The sequence below is a fragment of the Aedes albopictus genome, chromosome 1 (assembly GCF_035046485.1).
Source record: "Aedes albopictus strain Foshan chromosome 1, AalbF5, whole genome shotgun sequence".
Classification (NCBI taxonomy): domain Eukaryota; kingdom Metazoa; phylum Arthropoda; class Insecta; order Diptera; family Culicidae; genus Aedes; species Aedes albopictus.
In genome coordinates, this window is record NC_085136.1 from 224,303,528 (window position 1) to 224,314,196 (window position 10,669).

Sequence of the window (10,669 nt, forward strand, 5' to 3'; positions counted from 1 at the left end):
CGTGAACTCTAGTTCACGGTGTACATTTTTTATTGTTGTTATCGTTGCTATGCATAGTTCCCGTTGCCGTGACTGGGAGTTCACGTTTATCGGAACGGATTTTTTTGCGTGTAGGGGTCCAAAATTCAACCGTTACCCTATATCGTTTTTCTATGGAATGGCTGAATATATCTTTTATAATCTTGTTATGTGAGTTTGGTTGAGCAATCTTTAGATAAATTACAAAGAAGTTTCTGCGTTAGTTGCTAGCAGAGTGATTGTATGTCATTCCCCAGAAACCCATTCCCCAGAATGACATCCCCCAGAATGAAGTTCCCTAGAATGACCCAATCCCCAGAAATCCATTCCCAAGAATGGGACATTTCCCAGAAAATTATTCCCCAGAATGGGACATTCCCCAGAAAAATATGAGAATCAGTAGTTCCATGGGAATTCAGATGAATTGTTAGTTTTTAGGTGATTTGACCGAACTCCAGCGGAAGATCAGAACACTTCAGCGTGGTTCAAATCACCCTTCCGTCCTGGTAAATTTAAAATCGTTGAATGAGATAACTTTCAAATGGACATGGTTTTCATATAATGATGCCTTCTTCAGTGTATCTCAAATGAATATTGAGTTAAGAACAGAAATGCGGCAACCTTACTTAAAGAAGGTTGTATTTCTATAAGAATGGTAACTAATGTCAGACATTTTATCATTCAACTTTGAATAAAATCCAATAAAAAGAAATTCTCAATTCCAAAATATCCCAAAAGAACAGCCTGTTAATTAAAGAAGGCAAATTTCAAATGAAAAAAGTCGGCCATTCTATTGGACACACCTCGGAATGACTGTTTCAGCAGTACGTTAAGTTGTAGAGTTCAATATTCTTGCATGAAGTTGAATTGTATACCAGTGTTATGAAAAATGAAAAAAAAAAGATGGTGGCTCATTAGGACAAACATTCCATAAACTGAAAAATAATAAGGCCGAAAGGACACTAGACTGCAAAAATGTTGTTTGGGCCTCAGTTTAGGCTTTTACTTGTTACAGTTTGTGCTTATGTAAATTGGAATATACTACACACGGTGTCAAAATTTTGATTATTATCGAACTTTCATGTACCTCGGATTTTTCTTCATAGAATGTTAGAATTTCGGCTATAATGTATAAATGCAAAGTTTGAAAATATTCTATCGGGGAAAATTTGAGTTAGCTGAGTTTTTGGCTATTCCCCATACTAAAAATAAATAATTACTATTTTAGCCCACAAAACGTCCCATACAAAATGTATGGAAAAATTTTCACCGATGAAATATTTTCTAGTTTTCCGATTCTGAATATATAGCCCAAATACTAATCATTTCCGAAGAAAAATCTGAGGTACATGAATGTTCGATAATAATCGAAATTTTGACACCGTGCTACATAACAGCAAAGGTGGTTAGATGGAAATGATGAACGACATGTTCCATTGTTCGACACAACGAATAGGTTTGTAAAAATAGTTCTACTTTAAATAATATGAATGTGATTACTTTTGTGTAAATCAAGTTTTTCGGATGCCAGACACTGGATTTTATCCTTGTGACCAAATTACCTTCAAAATTTCTTAGAAGGATGCAACTATACATGTAATTATTTCAATGTGCATTCAAAAATATTTAATGGAAAACTACATACTATTCATTCTACTTATACATGCCATATAAATCTGATACATTAGAATAATTTACAAAAAAAAGGTGAATTGGGTTTACTCGACGCAATTTCGTGTTGCTCTGTTTTAGTGTGATTTGAGTTAGCAGCAAAATGGTACCTACTCACTAACCTGAACCCAGCAAAATGAATGCTTTTTGCGCTTCTCGCTCAACAGATGGCGATAGTGTAGCATGCACAATGTGTCACCGAGTACGAAAAAAAAACTAGAGTCAGTCATCTTTTTCCTTCTAACCATGTTTGATAATAGTGCAACTAGAAAGAACAGCCTTTGATGATAAGAAGGAACAATCTCTTATATAAAGGTAAGTAGTTTGGCCGCCAAAGAGCTCTCCAACAAACCAACTAGAAAGAACAGCCAATTTGAAAAAGGAGGGATAATCTCAGATGAAGTCAGCAGCTACTATTACAAGCCACCAATCAATTAAGTAATGGTATATGTAGCCAAACACTAGTGCAACTACAAGCATAGTGCTGCTCAACCTCCCGTATCAGGGTTACTCAAATTTTATCCCGAAACCAATTTGAAAATGAAAATAGAAACGATTTTGGGGAATATCCTATTCTGGGGAATGGCTTTCTGGGGAATGGCTTTCTGGGGAATGAGTCATTCTGGGGAAAGGCTTTCTGGGAAATGTCCCATTCTGGGGAATGGGATTCAGGGAAATGACCTACAACTAGCAGAGTTGGTGGGAAGCAAGTTTGAAAGAATTGGGGGGCACCCCTAGAGGATTTGTAGGAGAAAATTATGAAACTATTATCAAATTTTTAGAAAAAGCAAAACATCCAGAACATAGGAAAATAGATCTTAAAAACTTCTTCCATACAGATGTCAAGAATACCTTCGAGGGTTTCTCTGTAATCTTGCGCAGTGATTCCAAATACAGAGTGTTATACCGAGCACTACAGAGTCATTCATAAAGTACGTCACGCTTTGAAAGGGGAGGAGGAGTTCTTAACCCTAGTCGTGCATTGGGGTCATTTTGACGCAGACAGGAATGCTGAGCGTGCACTACGCCAGCGCGAAGAATATTAAATGTATGGAAAGCAAGGTAAATACTAAGTATATGCAAATCCCGTACGAGGGGGAAACATCCTCTTGGCATTATTTTGAGAATTCCTTCATAATATGCTATTGAAGCATTATTTTTATCATTATGTGTGAAAACGTTACCTTTCATCAAACAAGTCTTCATTTCTTTTTTAAAGCAAAAGTTCCGAGAAGTATTTCTTTTTGGCATCAAGTACTGAAAAGTAGCGCTTTTCGGCATTTTGCCTACGTGATTTTACGATCATTTTGTTTTGTTGTTGATGTGTTCGACTGTAGTTGAAAACTGTTTTGTTGTGGATTCACAGTCTTGACAAAATCAAAATGCTGTTATTTGGCTTTGTCCAACGTTTCGGTCCGTTTAGAACCTTTTTCAGGGAATAAATGAACTAATAGGATTTCGATTTTGTCAAAGCTGACAAGCAACAGCAAAACAGTCAGTGTGTAAAAAGTTTAATTAAGTTGACAGTCGTTGTACTAATTTATTGTTCATTCTGCAGAAGTTTGTCACCTAGATAAGACTCTATACAAACATCATTTTTCGCATTAGCAAAAAATGTTGAAATGAGTATTTTGTTTCTTTTTGATCCGTCAAACGGATAGTTTTGGATTAAACTTACGGTTTCCTCAGAATGAAATGATAGATATTAGAAAAGTGCTTATACGAAGAAGTCCTGGTTCAGCGGAGCTGCGTAGTGATCCGTTTAGTCCTTTGGAATAATCAATCCGGTTTTCCATCAAATGTATTGTTGTGCTGAACCAGCTACATTTTTTTGCTGTCTCTTGACGGAATCACCATGCTGCTCCTTCTTTGTTGTATGTTCGCGAACTTCTTCCTTAGCACTTGTTCGCCGAGATCAACCACCACTTCATATTTTTTGCATGTTTGTTTGCTTCCTTCACCAATGCCAGTAAATCGATTACTCACTTGAATTGGATTTTTTTTGTCGATTGACTACACGAGCTCCTCCAAAAAATCTAGTTTTTCCGTTATTTTTTTCTTCGATTCAATTCACACTGAATACCATCGTTTTCCCAATCACACGAATTCAATCAAACTGCGATTTGATATCCCAGAACACGATCTTTCTTCTTTGATTGATTCCGATCGGCCGGAACCACTTGCACAACTCCAATTCAGAATCAGCTCACAAAACACCGCCGAAAAGCTTTGCCGCACTTTCAAAATCCCAAAACCGATTTTCCGGAAAAGTCTCGAACCTCAAATCACACGCTAGAGTCACCAACGTTCCATACGGAGAGAGGAAAGCTGGAGGAAATGCTTCCGCGCCACTACACTGCTGAACTGCTACTGAAGGATCTAAATTAACCGCTGGACCGAAGTCGATTCCCCCTAAAAGACCTGCTGCCGTAAGCGACGAACCCCCGATCTCGAATGACTGCCAGGCGGCACACCGTGCACGTGCTCAGCTCGAAAAACAATGCACAGCAGAGAATGCTGCCAAAATTCAAACGGCGCGGTGCGACGACGCGCTATTATCGCATCGACGACGACGTCGTTCGACGCGACGACGTCGTGTTCACCGTGAATGAATTTTCCTCGGCGCGGCAGCAGGCGTGCGCGGAACAGGTAGATCAACATCGATCGACGAGTGGTGAGTTTCTTTGCCGGCTGTTGGTTGTTGGATGGTGAGATCACGCGCGCATTTTTCAGGTGGATACTTTCGATTGCGTGTGGATGTGCGGTGCGGCGACAATCAATTACCGACGACAAATAGCTCCAGTTCTGATGCACTGATACATGCGATTTCGTTTATGGGCATTGTTTTGAATATTGGCTAATGGATGGGGTTTTCTATACCCTTGTTAATTTTTTCCCGTTCGATGAGTTTCGTGTAGGTATAAGTTGTATTTTGAGTAACTATTATGAACTTCGGCATTGCTGTTAAATGACTCTATTATAGATCACCAAGTGTATTGAAAGCGTAAATGGGATAGGGTAAATGATGATGGTTGGACCAGTCCAAAAACTGAGCATGGTTGGACCATTTTGAAAAAAAAAAAGCCGATTTTAATTATATTTTCAAGAAAAAATGGCCTGATAACTTGGTACGGTCAAACAGAATCCCCTTCTCCAGTGAAATTGTACTGGCTTCCCTTAGTTTGTTAGCAAATAATTGACGATTTTGAAAAGACTCAATCTTTGCACAATTGCGACTTGAAAATAACACAATTTGGTGCAACCACAAAGGATACATTCTCTATTAAATTCATAAACTTTTTGTACTGTACTATTGTAAAAATATGTAATTTTCACATTGGTGCATTCAAAAATTACTATTTTTCATTGAAAATCTCATTAGTTAGCGAAATTGTACAATCTGCTTTTGATCCAGGTTGGTCTTAGGTTTGATTTTGGTTGGACCGGGTTGGACCTAACCGTTACAATGTTGGTTGCTATGACCGGTGTGGACCGGTGTTGTTTATTGACAATACTTTCCGTGCGCTGACAAATGAGTTTCAACGCGTCCACGGTTTTTAAATAAATATTAAAGTTTGTATTTATTGCATACGCGGATATTGGTGTAGTGAGTTTATTGAGAGGTAGAATTACCCATGTTACTTGGGGTATCAATTTGCTATTGGCCCGAAGAAGACCGAGGAGAAACAGTTGCCCAGAGGCTATCCAAGTGCGTCAGCCTTTGGATCGTGCAGTCAATAGGATAAACCACAGACAAACAGACGTAATACTTGCGTTACCAAGCGGTGAGTGAAGAGATTAGGAGGGTATCTGTCAAAGGATAAGCAAAATGGGGCAGAATGAAAAGGTACAAAACTGATTACACTCATTCGAAGAGGGTATTCTGCTTAGAGGGTTCGAAAAGTCGGTACAATATCATTTTTTTTTGCTATTTAGATTTATCTTAAGATTGATTTTTAGAAGAACAGAAGCTGTTCAATATATGTGTCAAGAAAACGATATTGTTGAAATCCGGAACTTTTCCGGGACACTGTGCAATTCGGGACGACTATTTTGAATCCTGGGCTGTCCCGCACAATACACTTTAATTCAGGGGGTCCCAAAGGGGTTCAGCGTAGTGCCAGTAGACCTGAAGAGGGGTTTTCGAAAACATTGCAGAGAGTTTCAGAGGATTTTCGACAGGCTTTGGAGGCATTACGGGTATGTTTACGGGGGTTTACGAGGGTCTAACATGCGTTACATGGGGTCCGAGTAGGTCTTAAGGGGGTTTCGGAGGCATCTCAGGAAGTCAAGTCTCATAGCATTTTTAGGCTGGTTTCAGAGGCGTTGCGGAGGCGTTTTCTTTCGGAGAGTTACATAGGGATTCCAGATGCATTTCAGGAAGTTTTAAAGAATTTTCAGCGGGATTTAGCGGCGTTTTCTGGGGTTTTAGAGGATCTAAGGTGCGTTACTTAGGTTCCGTGGGGATTTTAGGGGGATTTTAGAGGCAATTCAGGAAGTTTCAGAGCATTTTCGACGAGATTTGGAGGCGTTATGGAAGCCTTACGGAGAAGTTTTTGGGAGTTTCGGACCGTCTTAGGTGCGTTACATGACGTCCAAGGGGTTTTGGGATCATCTTCGGCGGGATTCAGAGGCGTTACGGAGGAATTTTTGGGGATTCAGGAGGTTCTCAGGTGCGTTACATTGGATTCATGAGGGTTTTAATGGGATTTCAGAGGCATTCAAGGAAGTTTCGGAGAATTTTCAGAGACCCTATCAAACTTTTGAAGCGCCTTTGAAACCTCCTAATACGGCCCTGACCTGAAATGCTTCGAAATGCCCCAAAGCCTCCGGAATCCCATTGAAACGCCCTTGAAATCATCACAATCATATTAAAATGCCTCGGAACCCCCTTGAACGCCATTTAGGCTGCAAGAACCCCTTGAAACGCACTTCAATCCCCTTGAATTGCCCATTATCAAACGTCCCTAAAACCTCAAGGGCTCCCTTAAAATGTTCCTGAAACCCCCGGAAATTCTCTGAAATGGCTCTGAAACACCTTGAAACACCCTTTAAAGGCTCCTGAGATCCCCTGAAACGCCCTTGAAGCACCTTGGAACCCTTTTTTTTGGGCTCTCTGGGGGCTTACCGGAAACTCCTTTAGCCCCATTTGAAATTCGCAGGAGCAAGACCTATTATCGTGAACTAGATTCCCTCATTGTAGCCCAAGCTTAATTTAGGCACAATTTTCCCTCTTTTTATGCCTTTTTAAATTTATGTAAATTTTGTTTTTACGCAGCCTCAGCCATGTGCATAAAAAAATGATTCCTTGGTTGGTGTCTTGATTTAAACCTGATTTGAAACCTTTTTTAAATCAAGAACGTCACTTGCTGGGATGGGGATTGGTGTTTTCAGTAGCATTGCTGGATATGTCAGGGGGTTATGTGGTTTTCAAAGCATTTCAGAGGAGTCTCGGAGACGGAGGGGAGTCTTGATTCAGTCCAAGCAGTCTCGAGGAGTTTCTTGGACGTTTTAGAGAGTTTCAGGTGAGTTCCAGGGGTGTTCCAGGGGATTTAATGGACATTCCAGGGAACTAAAGTGGGTGTCGGGCGTTCCAGGTGATCTCAGGGGGTTTCCAGTGGAGTTTAAGGGATTTCACAGAGCTTTCAGGGATATCAAAGATGGCTTTCCAGAAAGATTTTGGGGGTTTCAGGAATGAGCATCTATTATGGTTTAAGGGTTGTTTCATGAGGTTTAAGTTGGTTTCCAGCGACGTTTCAGGGGCAGACGTAAAAACTTGAAGTATTTTTAGGCAAAGTACGTTTAATTGGCAAATTGAGAGATAAATTTGTGAAAAAATTACCACTTGTTTTGGTGGGATTCGAACCCACGACTCCGTTATCGCTAGTCCGGCGCTTTAACCAACTAAGCTACAGAACAAGTTACAACTCTGCAGAATAGAAAGTCAAACTGGATTCGAAGCACCACCCTAAACCGGGTCCGTCTTTCACAACTTTATCTCTCTTTCGGCTCTTAGATGCCAATCTCCCGCACTCTCGCGGCCTACGAACGACAAGTGTGCGCGTATTGTTTTTAGAATGTTGATATTGAAGCTCGACTGACACATACTTCGTCACCAACCATATGATCGGTGCAAACTCAGTATGCGTTGAGCGCTCAACGCGGACGGACGCACGGCCGTCCAACTGCGCTAGAGAGAACGCAACTCATGTATGACAATGATTTTATTGCCCTTTTCCGGCTATACCAGTCGGCTAGTATGTCTGAAATAGACGTAAAAACTTGAAGTATTTTTAGGCAAAGTACGTTTAATTGGCAAATTGAGAGATAAATTTGTGAAAAAATTACCACTTGTTTTGGTGGGATTCGAACCCACGACTCCGTTATCGCTAGTCCGGCGCTTTAACCAACTAAGCTACAGAACAAGTTACAACTCTGCAGAATAGAAAGTCAAACTGGATTCGAAGCACCACCCTAAACCGGGTCCGTCTTTCACAACTTTATCTCTCTTTCGGCTCTTAGGTATAGCCGGAAAAGGGCAATAAAATCATTGTCATACATGAGTTGCGTTCTCTCTAGCGCAGTTGGACGGCCGTGCGTCCGTCCGCGTTGAGCGCTCAACGCATACTGAGTTTGCACCGATCATATGGTTGGTGACGAAGTATGTGTCAGTCGAGCTTCAATATCAACATTCTAAAAACAATACGCGCACACTTGTCGTTCGTAGGCCGCGAGAGTGCGGGAGATTGGCATCTAAGAGCCGAAAGAGAGATAAAGTTGTGAAAGACGGACCCGGTTTAGGGTGGTGCTTCGAATCCAGTTTGACTTTCTATTCTGCAGAGTTGTAACTTGTTCTGTAGCTTAGTTGGTTAAAGCGCCGGACTAGCGATAACGGAGTCGTGGGTTCGAATCCCACCAAAACAAGTGGTAATTTTTTCACAAATTTATCTCTCAATTTGCCAATTAAACGTACTTTGCCTAAAAATACTTCAAGTTTTTACGTCTATTTCAGGGGCAGTATAGGAATATTTTGAGAGTTTTCGGGGCAATTCCTGAAGGTCTATAGAGGATTCCAGGATAGTTCCAGCTGGGTTCCAAGATTTTTCCAGCAGGTTTCAGGGGCTTTCCATGGGCGCTCTAGAAGATTTTAGGGGCGTTCAGCAGGGTTCAAGTGGCTTAAAAAGTGTTCTAGGGCGTTTCAGAGGGGCATTCCAGGAGGTTTAGAGGATTTCAGGGATCTTCCAAAGGGTTCCAGGGTCGTCCAAGGGGTTTCGGGGGCTTTAGGGCGTTACAAAGAGTTTCAGTGGGTTTCAGATGCATTCCTGGGTTCGTTGGTGACCACGAAGCTCTAGTAAGATGTAGACAATATCTAGGACTGGGTATTTACCCGGGTTACCCTAGCAGCTGCTGGGCTGCGTCATTGTGGTTCAAGATCGGCTGTGTTACCTGCACAATGACTTGTTTGTGAGAGCCTTAACCTGCTTATAATAAGCGATCACATCCGGTGCATCCTTCGAGCTACACACGAATCCGAATGACTCCGTCCAGCTAGACTTTGGCACCTCCAGCTTCATGCGCTCTGTTGCTGCCGCAGTTGCCATGAGTATAACATGGCCGCCATCGCTGACTTACGATGTCTCATCAGGGCCTGCTTGAGGTCCTTAGGTGCCGGCCAGACTGAACGCGTCTCGCGGTGTGATGTGAATTTCCCATACGATTTAACAGTTCCCTATTATTGATTGTTATTCCCTTGCGTGTACATTTTCGCATCGCGTCGCGTGACACGTGCACTCTGGTCGTACCTTTACTGATGTTCGACTTCGGGGACCCACAGTCAATAATGGAGTCAAGCTGCTGCGCAACCATCTTCATTGCAGAAAGCTCATCTATATTCTTATTGATAACCCTCATCAACCACGCTCCTTCCATGAGCTTTCCCGATATGCTAGTTGGGATAAAAATAGGTCTCTTAACTCTGAAATTTGCCCTCTCCACTCTTCTGGAAGGAGAAAGCCACTTTTAGCGAAGGGTTTAACCCTCTAATACCCAAATTTTTTATTCTGATCTAAATATCATTTTTCGTCATATAAAATCGATTTAAACATGTTTTGGAAGATGACTCTTTTTAATTCTCGATTTCATGAATTTCAGTTTTTGATTTTTCTAATTTTTATTTTTGAACATCCCCACACTTTTATATTTTTCCTGGAAGCCTATTTGGGGTACGGATTTTTTGGGATGAAAACATTTTGAGATTTTATGATTATTGTTGAAATATTTTTATTTAAAATTTTTTTCATATAAAATTTTATTTTTCGTGTAATTTTAAGTAAAATAATTTTAGAGTGTATTCGATCCCCTTAAACTATTAAACAAGGATAGAATGGTTTGGAAAAATTTAAAATATGTGAATTGTAGCGATTCAATACAAAATAAACAATGACTTCTAAAAGGTGACCAAAACATCAATTTTTCAATGATTTAGAAAAAAATGTAAATACGCTTTAAAATACACCAAAAATCATTTTGAGATATACAAAACAGTCCTAAATATCAGCCAAAAATATAAAAATTTGGATTTCCCACGAAACAAAAATTACAAAAATGCTTAAACTATACCCCGTCTAAAGGCGGGGTTGGGTATTAGAGGGTTAACCTTGCCACTACCGCTACTAATTGTATATGATTCATTTGATCGTTTTTACCTCCTTTGGTATAGCTGACGCGATACAGCATTTTATACTCAGCCGCTGAGTGCAAGCACGGATGCTGTTTGAACAGGTGGTCGGGATAACTTCTTTGAGGTAGGAACTTGTGAAATCTAGAGCTTTGTTGGGCGCTTATTTCACGTTGTCGACTCACCATTTTGAAGCTCAAAAATCTAATTCATATATAAAAAAAATGAAGCCCTATGGCTGAATATGATTAATAAAATATGCAATGTATTGATTTTTAACGAAAAATGTAAAGGTTTTCGTTT

At 40.5% G+C, this 10,669-nt stretch overlaps 1 protein-coding gene across 2 annotated transcripts in view; it reads right to left on the reverse strand.

Annotated features, from left to right (window-relative positions):
* The window catches only part of LOC109413271 (acyl-CoA Delta-9 desaturase), an 83,407-nt gene extending 78,879 nt beyond the window's left edge, over positions 1-4,528 (reverse strand). The window contains exon 1 of one of the 2 annotated variants that reach the window (XM_029867109.2): positions 3,676-4,528. The gene's annotated coding sequence lies outside the window, so the exon portion shown is untranslated. The other variant, XM_062846313.1, reaches the window with a different exon arrangement.
* Between the last annotated feature and the right edge of the window lie 6,141 nt (positions 4,529-10,669).